Source organism: Equus caballus, chromosome 7 (genome assembly GCF_041296265.1).
Source record: "Equus caballus isolate H_3958 breed thoroughbred chromosome 7, TB-T2T, whole genome shotgun sequence".
Classification (NCBI taxonomy): domain Eukaryota; kingdom Metazoa; phylum Chordata; class Mammalia; order Perissodactyla; family Equidae; genus Equus; species Equus caballus.
Genome location: NC_091690.1, coordinates 92,690,401 through 92,705,670, shown reverse-complemented (window position 1 = coordinate 92,705,670; position 15,270 = coordinate 92,690,401). Strand labels below are relative to the sequence as shown.

The 15,270-nt window shown below is 39.4% G+C and overlaps 1 long non-coding RNA gene across 5 annotated transcripts in view; it reads right to left on the bottom strand.

Annotated features, from left to right (window-relative positions):
* Positions 1-1,116: 1,116 nt before the first annotated feature.
* LOC106783454 (uncharacterized) overlaps positions 1,117-15,270 on the bottom strand; it is a 116,035-nt gene continuing 101,881 nt past the window's right edge. For 3 of the 5 annotated variants that reach the window (XR_011440718.1, XR_011440725.1, XR_011440732.1), the window contains exon 10: positions 1,117-1,969. This is a non-coding gene — a long non-coding RNA (uncharacterized lncRNA). The remainder of the gene's footprint in view (positions 1,970-15,270) is intronic. The other 2 variants (XR_011440731.1, XR_002809380.2) reach the window with 2 other exon arrangements.

Below are 15,270 nucleotides of genomic sequence, written 5' to 3'. Positions count from 1 at the left end.
GAGCCGGGGACAGTGACACAAGAGAAAGATTCACCAAGGAGCAATATTTAAACTGCTTTTTTTTTTCTTAAAGATTTTATTTTTTTCCTTTTTCTCCCCAAAGCCCCCTGGTACATAGTTGTATATTCTTCGTTGTGGGTTCTTCTAGTTGTGGCATGTGGGATGCCGCCTCAGCGTGGTTTGATGAGCAGTGCCATGTCTGCGCCCAGGATTCGAACCGACGAAACACTGGGCCACCTGCAGCGGAGCGTGTGAACTTAACCACTCGGCCACGGGGCCAGCCCCCTTAAACTGCTTTTTTGATGAAAATTGGCCTAGTGGACAGGCAGAATAGAGTCTGGGGCGTGACCAGTCAGTCTACAGAGAGAAAAATCACTCACAGAGACAAATGCAAACATAGAAAGATAAGAAACAGAATGATTTGTTTAAGACGTCAGCAGTGAAGTAAGTTGAGTGTGTTTCAGGTGCACATTGCAATTGAAGAGAGAGAGTTGAAAAAAGATGGGGCTGAAAACTAGGGGTTTGTTTATGAAGCAGGTCTGCCTTCCGTATTTGTGAAGCATGAGGAAAGTACAAATGAAGATTTACAGATCATACATTAAAAATTTTAGAAGTTGTAATTTAAGTTTAAAAAAAGCCTAAATACAGTAAAGGTGTGTCCAGGTGCACACACCTGTGGTGCTGGCTGCTGTCAAGAGCTGGTCCAGGTCAGGCATGCCTAGGCCCTGGAAACAGGTCACCATTGGGCAAGACATTCTAAAGCAAGATCTGAAAGGTGGGGAATGCAGAAACAAGGACTGTAAGTGGGCATAGCACCTTGGTCACAAAGACTGTCTTCCTGGGGACAAGGTACAGCCAGAGGAGGCCATACGGTGTCCTCTAAAGCTCACTGACATGGGCAGGTGCTCCTTGCATGGATCTAAGATCTATGCCAATTAGCTCTGCATCAGAGTTTGGACATTTTTTGCAGCCTAAAGAGAGCCATTGAAGGCTTTTCAGTAGTGAAAGTCTAAGATAACATTTTTATTGTTTGTATAACTACAAATTAGTGAAGGTCACAGGTAAGAAAATTTTCTTTTCAACATAGAGTAATGCTGGACACATACTGTAACCTTCTTTGAAAGGACTCATTTATTAAGGTGCTGCACAATAGATAGAACTAGAATTGGCAAACTACATAATTAAATTGTATATTGCTATTCATCACTTGGAATGCTTTGTTACTCAAAAACCCTTCAATAACCATGCCAAGCTATGGATGTAATCCTGCTAATGTTCACCTCAAGCACTGAGAGTAAGGGACTTCCCACAGAGGAGATTTGTAAATGTGTCGGCTGGGCCTCCTAGACTTCTTGGGAGGGACGGGAGAAAGGAAAGAGAGTTTAAAAGATGCAGACTTGGGAGTTGAATCGAGGCAGCCTGGTTTTCAAACCACCCAATGCTACTTTTCTGCATTTCTGCCTGAAATGCACAGAGAATATCCACGAATCCTCTAGTAATTCTTCGATTTAAAATTGTTCACCCACACAGTGACTCATACAATTTATAAACACAAGAATGGTGTTGAAATACAGTAGAATTTAGATTTCAAAAAAGAAAATGTCACACACTGCAGTGGGTGTTATGGTGTGTTGTCCAGCTCCCCGACTCCTCTGGAGCAGAAGCGCTGGTTTCTGCAGATGGTCGGTGACTGAGTCCGTCTCTGGAAATTGCCCTTTTCTGAGATGTGGGGGAGTCGGGGGGGAGAGTCAACATATAATTCCTCAGTGTGCGTCCCCTTACAAAGGTCCATCCTCCTTGCCGCTGTGCATGCCAACTATGCAGGGCCTTCTCAGCAACAGAGCTGCGTCCTCCACAGTTCACATTCTCCCTTTGCCAAATCCTGCTTCTATCACTCCTCCACGATGCTGATCCTATGAATTCCTCATTAAATGCCCTGAGCATGAATTTCCGTCCCAGAGTCTGCTTTCTAGAAACAGGACCAGAAACATATATTGAACTCATTAGCTCTTAAAACTGTTATCTCAAGGGATGCAAGAAAAATATTCCATTTTAAAGATCACATGTGAAGCCAATGCCCCATGTTTTCCTTAACACAGTAATCCTACAAATGAATTATTTTACCATTGTAAGGGTAAGTTAGTTTTTTTTAGAATTTTCCCTGATGCCAAAAGTCAAAAAGACCTTTTTTCCACTCCTTTCCTTAGAACATTTCCTTGATAAACCTACTATTTATAAATCCTTTCTCTGTCCCTTTGAGAGAGAGAGTCTTTTTAAAGGATATATAAGCTAGTGTTACAATCCAGGAAAGTCTTTCTTAAAGGCCTAGGAGCCATCTCTTTGAAATGTAAACATCAGGGAAGCTGAGTTCCTCTTCCTTGGCTGCAGAATTTTAGCCAGAAACCTTGCTCCAGGTTTAACCACCTGCTTGTCACAGAGATACAGAAGTGTAATTACTTCTTCAGATAAAAGCAATTAGCTAGCCTAGCTGGCCACCCCAATTTCCAGGTGAATTTGGGCTGAACTATGAGAGAATGTGTAGCAAGTACTTCTGTCCGGTCTTCTTCCAAACAGAAAAACTATCGTTAGTCTTGAGAACATGCATGTGCTGGATTATATCCGCTTGGTGGGACACAAAGGATGGGATTTCTTTCTGTCTTTATAATATCATTAGCAGATTACTTCTGATATATATCCCAGTCTGATTTAATGTTTATTCAATAATAAAACTGTTTTCTTTCTTTTCTACGTTTGAGAAAAGAATTTTCTAGGTTAACAAGGGATTTTATTTTTAATTCTCCCTCAACACACTGAACAAGTTTCTGTCACAAGAAAAATAAAACATAAAACAATGATATCATCAGAGCTAACTGTGCCAACGTCAGTGGTTTCCAGTCACTTGATCATTCCCGGAGATGCATTGTACTGCTGGCTGAGCCTTCAGAGCGGGGTTAGAGAGGTGGCTGGACTGTGTCTGGAATCCTCAACTGTTCACCAAGGCTCTGGGCAAAAATCACACTTCACAACTCTATAGAGATAGAAACTCCCACCTCACGTGGACCCCGGATAGTAATGAGCTGGCTCGGGGCATGCAACTTGACAGAACTCTTCTCGCCTAGAACTAAGAGGCCTGGTCCCAAACCAGTCTTCCTTGGTCCCTTGTCCCCAGAACAAGCATTATTAATCCCTTTGGGAATGTCATTAATCTTGGAAACTGATGACAACCTTGAACATTCTACTCAGAAAAGCACACATATCTACTTAAGGTCAAATTTTTGCATGCAAATTTAGCAAAGTTCTGAAACTCCTGGGCCTCTTTTCTCCAGCAATCATGAGAACTAAATATTCTCTAACACTGTATGATTTTCACCTCGGAGACATTCAGGAAATATTGGCTGAGTAAATCCTAGTCTTCCTTGGAGAAAGGAATGATGCCTGTGATTAAAATGACAAACTAAGTCTTTTTTTCTTGCTTCCCTATGAAGAATTGAGTTTCCAAAATAATAGTTATCCCTGAATTTCAATTGCACTTCACTGTGCTTCTAGCAAGAGCCCTCGCTGTACATACCATTGGGCTATGCGGGTGGAGATAAGGTATTAGTTAGGAACATAGACACTGGAGTCAGATTGCCTGGGTTTTAAATAATAAACCTCTGTGCCTCAGTCCCTTATGAAAAGAAGACAATAATAGTATTAGCTCATTTGTTTGTTGTGATCATTAAACAACATAATCCACGTACTATGTTTAGTCAGCAGAGTTTCCAGACCGAGACAGACTAGGAAGAAGGACCTGGTCACCCACTTCTGAAAAAATTGGCCATGAAAACCCTGTGAATAGCAGTGGAGCATTGTCTGATACAGCACCAGAGGGTGAGAGGATGGTGCAAGAAGACTGGGCAGGATTCCGCTCTGCTGTCCACAGGCTGGCTATGAATCGGAATCTCCTTGTCTGCACAAACAGCAACAAATTCAGCCAATATTTGACATAGTAAATGCCCGATAAATGTTACCTATCATGATTATAAGAAGAAAGTTTATGCCCAAGAGATGCCATTTAAGGATTCATTTGGCAGAAAGCAACCTTTGGAAAAGTTAACAAATACTGATATTTATATTAGTACTTGAAAAGTAAATTTTTAAATAAAATATATTAGAAACATGTACAGACCTCTTTTCTCTGAGGCTAGGCAATTAGAATAAAGGAAGCAGAGGAGAAGAGAAAAACAGTAATGGCAGCCTGATTCACATAGATGGGTGAAATCAAATACGGGTTGAGGAATAATCCCATATTTGAAGTTTTAGCACTTGGGGAGAAATTTTAGGAGTTTTAATAGGACACAGATGAGGCTCTTTCCCTTTATCATACATCCCATTTTCTAAACATAGATCTATCACACTTTGAGATGGATCACCTTTTCTACACAACTTAAATTTGATGATGGGGAAAGAAAAATGAGTCTTGATGCTGGAGTTGTGAATGACGTGATGAAATTTGAGTAATATAATTTGGGAGTGATTGGAGAACATAGTTCATTTTGACACGTACTCTTCTCTTGCTTCCCTTTCCCCCCCAAAAATTATTTAGATTTTTGGTTTTCTGATGGGAAATTATGTTTTGAGAAAATATAATCACTATAAATTTGAATACCTATTGTTCCTCTTTTAATACAATTGTATTGAATATGAAACACCCATATCATTCAGCCCACTATTTATGAACTGCTTGAAAATGCATGTAACGAGTTAGTTCAGTTTCTGGTTTTTATTTTAACATTTAGCTAGGCAGCAAGAGAGCGAAAACTTATTTTTCTACTTTATTTCCATTGCAGGCCCCAAAAGGGATGTACCAAATTGTCTTTCTTTTGCAGAATGTCCTCGGGGATCAAAGCTGCAAGTCCTGCCCACCACAAATAGTAATAACTTTTCACAGCCAGAATAGTGCAGGTGGATTTACTGCAAGAGAGCTCAATTCTGTACTTCTTTCTTCTGCTTCTATAAATTCAGTCTTTTGGATTTACTATCTGGAAAAGGGAGTCATTCTCCTTCTGCTTTTATTTGACCTGAAGATGAAAACTTAATGACCTCTATTTCATGTACGACTGGAGGATAGTAAACCATTTCCTCATAAATATTGGCAACGACCACATAGCCACTATTTTGCGTTGTTGTTTCTACGACTTCCAAAAATTATGTGTAGTTACTTCAAGTTAATTTCATCTTACCCTGGATTCCTACCTTCCCTTCTTTGCTCACATTGTTTCCTATACTCGGAATTCCTTTTCCTTACGTAAATTTATTCAAATTCTATTTGGAGATCCAGACTTTGATTAAAGTTCTATCTTCCCCACAAAACCGTCTGGGTCCACCTAAGTGTGAAATGATATCTCCTTCCTCTTACAGCATTGATTGTGATATTTATCTAATGTTTATGACTTATTGCCTGAGCAAAATCACAACCGGCTGTTTTATGTGCAAGCGGACACGTTGGATTTTCTGAATGACATTGTCAACTCTTCCAAGAGGGAATCATGCCTCACAGTTCGTGTGTATGCCACAGAAAACTAGTACTTTATTTTCTATGCTCGAGAACCCAGAGGTGCATTTACTGTGGAGCTGAAGGTGCTTAAACTGCTGAGTTGCTCACTTGCAAAGGCTTCCTTCTAAGGTTATGAGTGTTCTCCACCTGGAGCAAAAGGGAAAAGCAGGAGCCCCAGCTGTGAGTCGGAGGCTGAGCTCACTCTCTTCACTTTGGTGGTGATGCCGGGACTGTGCATGGTTCTAAGTATTAGCGACATGACCTTCCCTGCAGCAACCTACCCTCAGGCCCTCCTTGTGCATGTGGGCCCCACTTTTGTCCCCAAGAGGGACTGAATGAGTTATTTCTCCACTCTCTGCTTGGGTAGCACTAGAACCCAGGTTTCATGAACACTTTGCTCCCCACAAGGAATGTGGTTGGGGTCGGGGTGTAGGGACATGGGAAAATGTTGAAGAAATAGTGAGCAAAATGGGGTCCATGCCAAAGCTGTTGCTCCCTAAGCAAGAAGCACTGGCTGTGTCAACAACCACGGAGGAAGTTAGAAACATGACACTAAGAAGGGGTGCAAGGAGGGAAGAAGCTCTTCTAACCGATGATAATTAAAAAAATCAACTCTGTTGGAGGAAAGAGGGGTCTATCTTTCTCTTCCTCTCTGTAAAATGTTATTACAAAATGTTGATCTTATGAAGTGGCAGTCAAGGAACATGACGTAAAAAATCTAAGAACAAAACATTACAGAAGTATGTCAGGCAGTTAACAGAAAATAATAAAAAACAATCATTTTTTTCTGAAAGGATTTGTGATATTATGGTGCTTGTAAACTTTTTAAAATTTTGATTTTCTTGACTTCTTTTTTCTAAGAATAAGGATGTAAGCATTTCTTTTTGTTGCTAATTTTGTATTCTTTTTCTTTAAAAAGATGCCCAATTGTTTAAGATTTGAGTCCCAACTTGAATATGCCCTGCCAGAACCTCATGCTCTCTTGAATTTCCATCTTGTCCGACATGCACCTGACACTCCATATGAACTCATCAGCTTCCCCAGCTAAACACCTTTGCCACATTCTGTATGTATCTGATTGAATGGCTCCACCGTCACTGTCTTGACAGTCAGGACCCAGATCGGAGGAAAACTCTATAGGAAGAATTCTCATCCCATCCCACCCCTAAGAGGAGTTACTTCATCCTCTGATGAAGTATCAGCTTGTGTCTTCCTCTAAAAGAGCAGTCATCACCCTGCACCCTGAACTCAACACTTCAGCCTCTATTTATTTATCCATCATCTCTTTAAACTGTTCTCTTTTTTTAAAGGACAGAGTCTATTAAGCCTTATCTTTTTAGCATCCCATTACTTAACACAGCACCTGACTTAATCATTGGTGGGAACAGAATAATTATTAAGTAATTGAATGAAATCTTTCCTGAATTTTCTGCAAAGGTTTATTCCTAACTTCATCGATTCATTGGTACATTTACTCAATAAACAAACTTTGGTTATCTACAATGCACCAGGCAACCTGCTAGTCACTGAATACACACTGTTAAGTAAAAATCAGAACCTGCTTTCAAGTTACTTTTAACTTTAGGAGAAAGAAACATATATCGACAATTACAAGGAAGTCGGATGTTGCCTGGGTAGAGGAAAGCACAAAAGACACTAGAGGTACATCAGAGGAGCAGCTGGAGCAGTCTGGGGTTATCAGAGAGGGCTTCCCTAAGAAATGAGACAAAAACCATTTGACAAATGACTGGGGGTTAAGTTAGGTGAAAAAACTATAAGGAAAAAGAGAGGTCGTCCAAGAAGAGGAGCAGCATGTGCAAAGGCACTGAGTAGTGAGGGCATGCCTCGTTAATGTTACTCTGATTCTTTCCTATGAGTGGTATGCAGAGAGCATGGAACAGAGTAAAAGAGATTTGGCTGCAGAGGTGGACAGGCCCAGAACCGATAAATGTATCCTCCTACCCTCACTCTATCTATGGCAGACTTTTGTTAACAAACTATATTTGTCGTATGACCACTTCCATTACTAATCTATTTGTGCCTTGAAGGCCTGACTATATCTTAATCATGTCTTGATTTGTAGCTCCCAGCATAGTGTCTGGTGCTATATTCAATAAAGATCTAATGAATTGTTTTGCACGTATTAAATGCTCAACACTGCTTGATTATACACACATGGAATTGATTTAGCCATTTGTTTAAGGTCAGTATTTGAGCCAAAACCTCTACTTTAATACAAAATAATGAACCAATTAATAAACTGGCATGAGGGAAACTATATCAGTGCATTTGACCCAGAATAATTGTTTCTTTGTTATAGGAATATTGTTTGTGCCTTTTTAGCATGATTTATACATATTTCTATCTCTATAAGAAACATCATGACAAGTTAACAAGGAGTTAGAAAATGCAGATAATATTCTATGTTTGGGACAAAGTAAGAGGATATTTATTTTGATACTTTCTCCTTCTAACTTTTCATGTTTTATGTCCACACCTCAACTGTGCCAGGGGATGTCTTCTGACACATCCCCTGGTCTATAAAGAACATCAAAGTTTTGCTAAGTTTTTGGAATAACGATGGACATTTATCAACCTAAAATTCTACAGCTTTGAATAAACTACAACAGTATATTTAAAGTAAGAGTCAGGGCAGCACCCATGACTTATCTCCCTATACATCTGCCAGAAGACTAAGTTCACTGCTTTGCCATCAGGAGGCACTCAACAGATGTCCACTGAGTTGAATTAAGTTGCACATCAAATTATTTTGGATTTTCATGAGTAAGGGGTCTTTATGTCAACAATTCCAACATTCCAAAGCACATCAGAGGAATAATCCATGTGAATTTGTGTGGCAAATCTAAAATGAAGGTGTTAGACTCAGCCTGTTATAGACCAGGTAAGAATTAAGGCCTCACCAATATTTTTTTAGTGTGAAAATTAATTCCAGGGGCTGATTCCCAGCCATTTGGTGAAACAGACCATTTTCATTTTGACTCCCTTCTTTTTGTTGCCCAATTCCCAAATCTATTTGGTGGACTCTCCCCCTAGCCTTTTTGCCTGTGCCCTCTGGAACCCAACCTCTTCTCTCTGATGGTCCACTTAAAGGCTCCCAGTTGAAAAGTTTGCACCTCTTTTCCTGCCGTTAAAATTTTCTCATGTGATACAACACTCCCCTAAGACTTGGAAACACAAAGTGAGGACCATTTGACATAAATATTGTATAACATGAAAGAATAGTAAGGAATTTCAGGAAATCTGGAAGGGCAAGTGGAGTATTTGTGAGAAGGAGATTTTCATAGGTTTGAAGAGCTTTCATTCCTCCGCTACTTGGAGCAACCTTTATTGGACACTCACTGTGCTCTGTGTACTTCACATGTACCAGGACATTTCATTTTTTACAACAACCCTGTGAGGTGGGCATTTCTTTATACCGATTTCATAGATGAGAAACCCAAAGCATCGAGAGATTCAGAAACTTGCCCAAGTTTCCATAGTTTGTAACCGGCAGAGCTGAAGCAACTTCAGGCAGTCTGGATCCAGAGTTCATGCTCTTAATCACGTCTTTATCTAACAAAATGCTGGTGAGTAACTTTTATTTTGGGGGCACATTGTTATTAGGGATACTGAGATGAATTAGACTTTGCCCCTGTTCTCAATGAGCTCACATTGGAGCAGCGAAAACTGATATTTTAACCAATAATAGGGAAAGGTGAACACCCGTACAAAATACTTTTATTATTTTAGGTTGTTTACTTTTATTTTGAAACACTCAAAGCACTTAAAATATTTACTATAAGAGCAGCATAACAAAAATACAAATTAAAATAATGAAGAAAGAAGAAAACCTTCTCAACTCTATTACAAATAAATCATCTTTCTTGTTTTCCTTTTTCTTCTGGACCTTCTCAAACACTTAGAATCATTTCATATTTTACTTTTCCCCACCTACATACTTAATTTATCATTGTGTAGTAAAGAATCTGGCCTCAGCAAAGAGAGGTTAGTCTGACTTTTGCCCTCAGCTTCTAGGAGGTAATCTTTGTCACACCTACCAGAAGTGTCTTGTTGAGTGTGGGGGCTGATCACACTGGATCTTAGAGTGGGACTGGCCACATCCGATGATCATAGGGTGGGTACTGGCCATGTGAGAAAGACCAACCATGTGATTTAGGGTGGGGGTTTTGGGTCATGCAGAATCAATTGACCTGGAGGCTGAGATCAAGCACTTGGGCACATCAGTCAATCAATGACACTTACACGATGAAGCCTCAATAAAAACTCTGGACACTGTGCTCAGAGAGCTTTGCTGGGTGGCAATATTCTACGTGTATTATCGCAGATCAATGCCAGGAGGTTAACACATCCTAAAAACAACAAAAGATTCCTATGTGTAAGCTTCACAGATCCTGCTCTATGCATCTCTTCCTCTGCCTGATTTTGATCTGTATCCTTTCCCTATAATAAACTGTTAACTGTGAGTATAACCGTTTTCAGTGAGTTCTGTGAGACCATCTAGTGAATTATTCCCAAGGGTAGTTTTGGGAACCCTTCAATTTACAGTTGGTGTCAGAAGTGAAGACAGTCTTGAGGACTGACTCTGGGAAGTCATTTGGTGTATATACAATAATATCCTTACTTCACATTTCTGTTTTAGACATTTAGGTTGTTCCTATTTTCTGCCATTAGGGGTGACCTGAAATGAATATTTCAGTACACACAATTTGTCTCTCCTTAGCTATAAATATGTATCTCTTTTACTTTTCATGAAACTAATTCTCACATGAAAATTTCCCTTATTGTAAAACCAAGTTTTCTCACAAACTGAAAGTTGTTTTCCTTTGGCTGTTGTCATATTTCTTTCATATAATTTTTTTTAGTCTGTTTCAGTTCAGTTTGTTGTTTTTGTAAAGCTTTACTGATATTTGTTACATACCATAAAGTTCATGCACTTAGAATGTACATTTCAATGGCTTTTAGTACACTTTCGGAGTTATGCTTTTATATTAAAAAGAGTTTCAAATAATGTAAAGTAGGTAAAAAATGTCATCATTTAATTTTAATGATTCTTGAATACCCAAAATGGTAAATTATCGCATTTACCCTGTTCTGGCCATGCAACATTACAAAAGGGATCTTCTATTCCTTTTTTTTTTAAAAGATTTTATTTTTTTCCTTTTTCTCCCTAAAGCCTCCCAGTTGTATATTCTTCGTTGTGGGTCCTTCTAGTTGTGGCATGTGGGACGCTGCCTCAGCATGGTTTGATGAGCAGTGCCATGTCTGCGCCCAGGATTCAAACCAATGAAACACTGGGCTGCCTGCAGCGGAGCGCACGAACTTAACCACTCGGCCACGGGGCCAGCCCCGGATCTTCTATTCTTTTCATAGGTGCTTTGATTATACTGATGGCTATATCTCTTCTTCCTGGAATTTCTGGTTTCTATTTTATTATTACAGCTTTCAGATTGCATCACCTCATTCTTAGCTTTTTGTCTCTCATTCTTATTAAGACCATCTACAGCCTAGCAATGAGCACTCTCACTTTTAAAAGGTGCTTGAACTCAAGAGAAGATGTCTGCTTTACAAAGAACTTGTAAGGTGTGTGAGACAATGAATCAGGTCAGCTTTTATGAACCTTTTATTTGACATGTTTTTTAAGCCTTTCAACAACTACTTCCTAACTGTGTCCTACTCAGTAATTCTTCAAGGATACCTAAAGAACATCTGGTTTTTTTTGGAGGAAGATTAGCCCTGAGCTAACATCTGCCACCAATCTTCCTCTTTTTCTTTTTGCTGAGGAAGACTGGCCCTGAGCTAACATCCATGCCCATCTTCCTCTACTTTATATGTGGGACGTCTACCACAGCATGGCTTGACAAGTGGTGCATAGGTCTACACCCAGGATCTGAACCAGTGAACCCCGGGCCACTGAAGCAGAACTTGCAAACTCAACCGCTGCACCACCGGGTCAGCCTGAAATATCTTATCAGGGAGCCATATCTTTCAATTTTTTGGCTTGCCTTTCCTTATAGCTTTCTGTGGGGCTTGTTGTGAGCTAATGAAACTGGAAACACCAAATCTTTAAGTTCTTTTGCCTACAGTTACTTTGATGAATTACTCTAGGACATAGAAGGAGAGCTACAGCACTGTCAGAAATTGGCTTGGAAATGCAGCACATTTCCTAAACTAGGAAAATAGCACCATGAATGTTTTTGAAAAACCTTTGAGGGTTTGTATTTGACTGATGTTTTCCAGAAGGTAATTCTTTTCTTTAAAAAATATTTTCTTTCTCTGCAGTGGAAAAAGAACCAGCATTTCTCATAAATATAACATGAGCTGCAATATATATAATTTATGGCAAAAGTTATTCCTTCCTTTAATTTCCACTGGCTCTATCCTAACCTGGACACTATTTACAATTTCCTTGGTCACTGCATTAGTCTTGTAGCTTCCTGAATTCAAGATCTCTGTTCAAAATCATGCACATGGCTGTGAGATTAAATTTTCTAAAATACAACTGTTATCATTTTTTTTTTCTGGCTCAAAAATATTTACTGGCTCCCCATCTCCTTTAGGATAAGAATGAAACATCTTAGGGCCAGCCCCTGTGGCCTAGTGGTTAAGTTCAGCATGTTCTGCTTCAGTGGCCCAGGTTCAGTTCCCGGGCGCGGACCTATACCACTTGTCAGCAGCCATGCTGTGGTGGCGACCCACATATAAAACAAAAGAGAGATCACTGGCACTGATGTTAGCTCAGGGAAAATATTCTCAGAAAAAATAAAACCAAACACCTTAGGCAATGTTTAATGGGAGAGTAATTTGTAGAGACATGAGTTTGTATTCCTGCTCCGTTACTTCGCAGTTTTGTGATTTGAAAGCTACTGCATGTCTATGCAAGTCAGCTTCTTTTTTGACAGAATTGACTATCCCTTCAAAGGGACCAAGGAAGTGAATTAAGTTAATGTGTGCCCAGCTCTTGGGAAACACTAGGCACAAAATAAATACCCCCTGCAGTTCCTTAGCCTCATTTTCAAGCCTTTCCTCTGTCTTGTGTCAACTGTTTTTTAAAGGATATTCCTGAATACCTATTGTGCACTATGTATAGCATCAGCTTCCGTGAGAATTATATAAAAAAGGCAATGTTATTGTCCTCAAAACCGTTCAGTGTAAATAGCATAAGGACAGGGCAATGGAAACTGACATGAGAAGATGTGGGAGATTTTTTGAAATATATAGATGGCAGAGTTGACAAGACTTGGTGATTTATTGAATGAGGTGTGAGGACAGAAAAAGGAGAGCACAGTGTAAAGGAAGACCCCAAGATTTATAGATCAAGCCAGTTGTTAGATGGCAACTCCTCTTTAATTTTTTTTGTATTATCTTCATTTTTCTTCATATGTCCTCTTCCCTCAAATGGATTGGAAGTCTCTTGAGCTCACAGACCATGGCGTAGAATTATTTAAATCCAGCGAAGTGCTCTGTATATAAAACAGGCACTCAATAAATGCTTACTGAAGGAGTAAATGCTAGTAGAGAAGAAAGCAATTTGGGGGTGAGTGAAGCCGGCCAGGCATCAGTGCTTTCCTGGCTTTTAGTTTGATCAGTTCAATCTCATTAACTAATACCAAGATGTAAGGACTCACTCCCATGGTGAATAGAGTTACTTTAACGAATTTCAAAGACTTGCACATCTTTATTTTAGTCATTTTAATTCCCTCTCCTAGAGTTTGTTGAAAAGCCAAAAATGACTGACTTGGGTTTTATTTTATTTTTTTTCTTAATAGCGCAAACTGAAAAAAAATAATAAAAATGTACGCAGGTGTGGGCAGGAGAAAAATCCAAGAAACAGTTTCTATAAGGGAAAGTTATAGTCTAAATTTACTAACATTTTATGATAAATAAAATGTAAATAAATGGCTGTTTACCAAGGTTCTCTAATTTATATATATAAATGTGTGAATATAGACATATAAAATATAAAAATACATGCCTATTATTTAAACTAATTCATTTTTATTAATTTATTAATGCTGTATAGTATTTAAACGACTAATTAAATTGCAAAACTATGTGACCCATTTGAGGCTTGAAAGAGGTTTTTAAAAATCAAGTAATAGGGTTATTTTTTAATTTTCTATAATTTATTATTCCAAGGGAAGCCAAAAGACTGGAAGCATAGGCTCATTGATTCTTGGTAGGAATTTGTAACAGTTCATTTAGAAAACTGGGGAATTGATGAAGGAATTAAAATAGCTGTTAGTTTCCATTCAGAGGCGGAGGTGGCCTTTTGGGTGGAGCTGGCCGTGGCAGTGACTAGGAGTGGTATTTCAATCATCACCATAGACTTTACCTTCGGAAGGAACAGAAATACACTCTGATGACCACTTGCAGTTCTTGCCACTCTCTGATGCTGTCCACTAGGAGCAAAGAACAGTTGTTCACCACGAATCAACTAACTGCTCGAGGCCAAGCACTGTGTTTGTAAATGATGATCCAGAGATGAATAAAGCATTATTTCTGTGTTACAGAAGTTTATACTTGTGGGGTGATAGACATGTAAACAGACAATTGTAAGAAGATGTCATCATGCTGACCCCAGGCCCACAGAAGACATTCACCTTGTATGGAGCTCTTTTCTGCTGAGTCAAGACTTAGTCTCACAATCTTTCTCAACACTGTGGTCCAGGCTGCTACTCTGCATCATTTGGAGTTGGTATGTAAGCTGAGGCTACATGCAATTAACAAGAGCGTCTTATTACATTGATGGAGAGAGTTGGGGAAACATAGAACCTCTATCTGATCTTATTGAAGCAACCTATCTCAAACGAAGTGATTTGACCATGGCAGCTGAGTGAATAAACAACTAGAATCCTGAGGCATATATGGCAGCATAAATGCAAGCACCTTGAGGCCAGTCCTTAGTAAATGGAGTAAATCCTTTTGTAAATGCCAGTTTCCTCCTAAGCAAGTTGGGGCACAGATGGCTAAATGAGAAATTGCTTACAATATTTTCATAGGGGCATCTGTTATTGTACGTAAGCCACATCATCACTTTCTCTCTCTCTCTCAGAAGCTGTACCAAGGCATTGGCAATGCTTTCCACTCCATTTAGCATCTCTATGTGTTTGGCACACAGATTCTGAATTTCCCTCACAGATATCCTAACAGTAAAGTATGTGCAAATCATTTTCACAGCTACATTAAAGAAAGGTGGACACCACAATGAGTCAGAGCTGAAAGCATCTACTCTATCCATTTCCTGTCTGTTGTGCAGTGACCCAGTAACAAGCCCAGAGAGCCCCAGACAGGCAGAGTTCCTGCCTGAGTGTAGATTGTCCTCCTCACTCGTATTTTTTATCATCATAGAAAATAGAGTTTTTGAGTCATAAGAGTTTTTTGAAGTAATCTACTCTCTCCTAGGCTGAGTGCCAGGGAAAGAGAAGAGTTTAGGAGATTTGAGGAGTGAGAGGCAGTGTTCACAGAGCAATGACTCCAGCGTGTGAGGGAATTCAAGAGGATGGTGCCTGGTTCTCACTAGGTTCTCCGTAATTTTTGTTGTATGTGTGAATGAAAACATAACTGCAGCCTGAGCTCACACTAAAAGTCTTGTTTTCCCTGACGTCTGGAATGCAAATCGCCTCTCCAGTCTAGAGGATGTAAGATTGGAATGGAAAACTATATTTTGATGTTAATCTTAATAACAGAGAATTCTCTAATTAAGTGACATAACT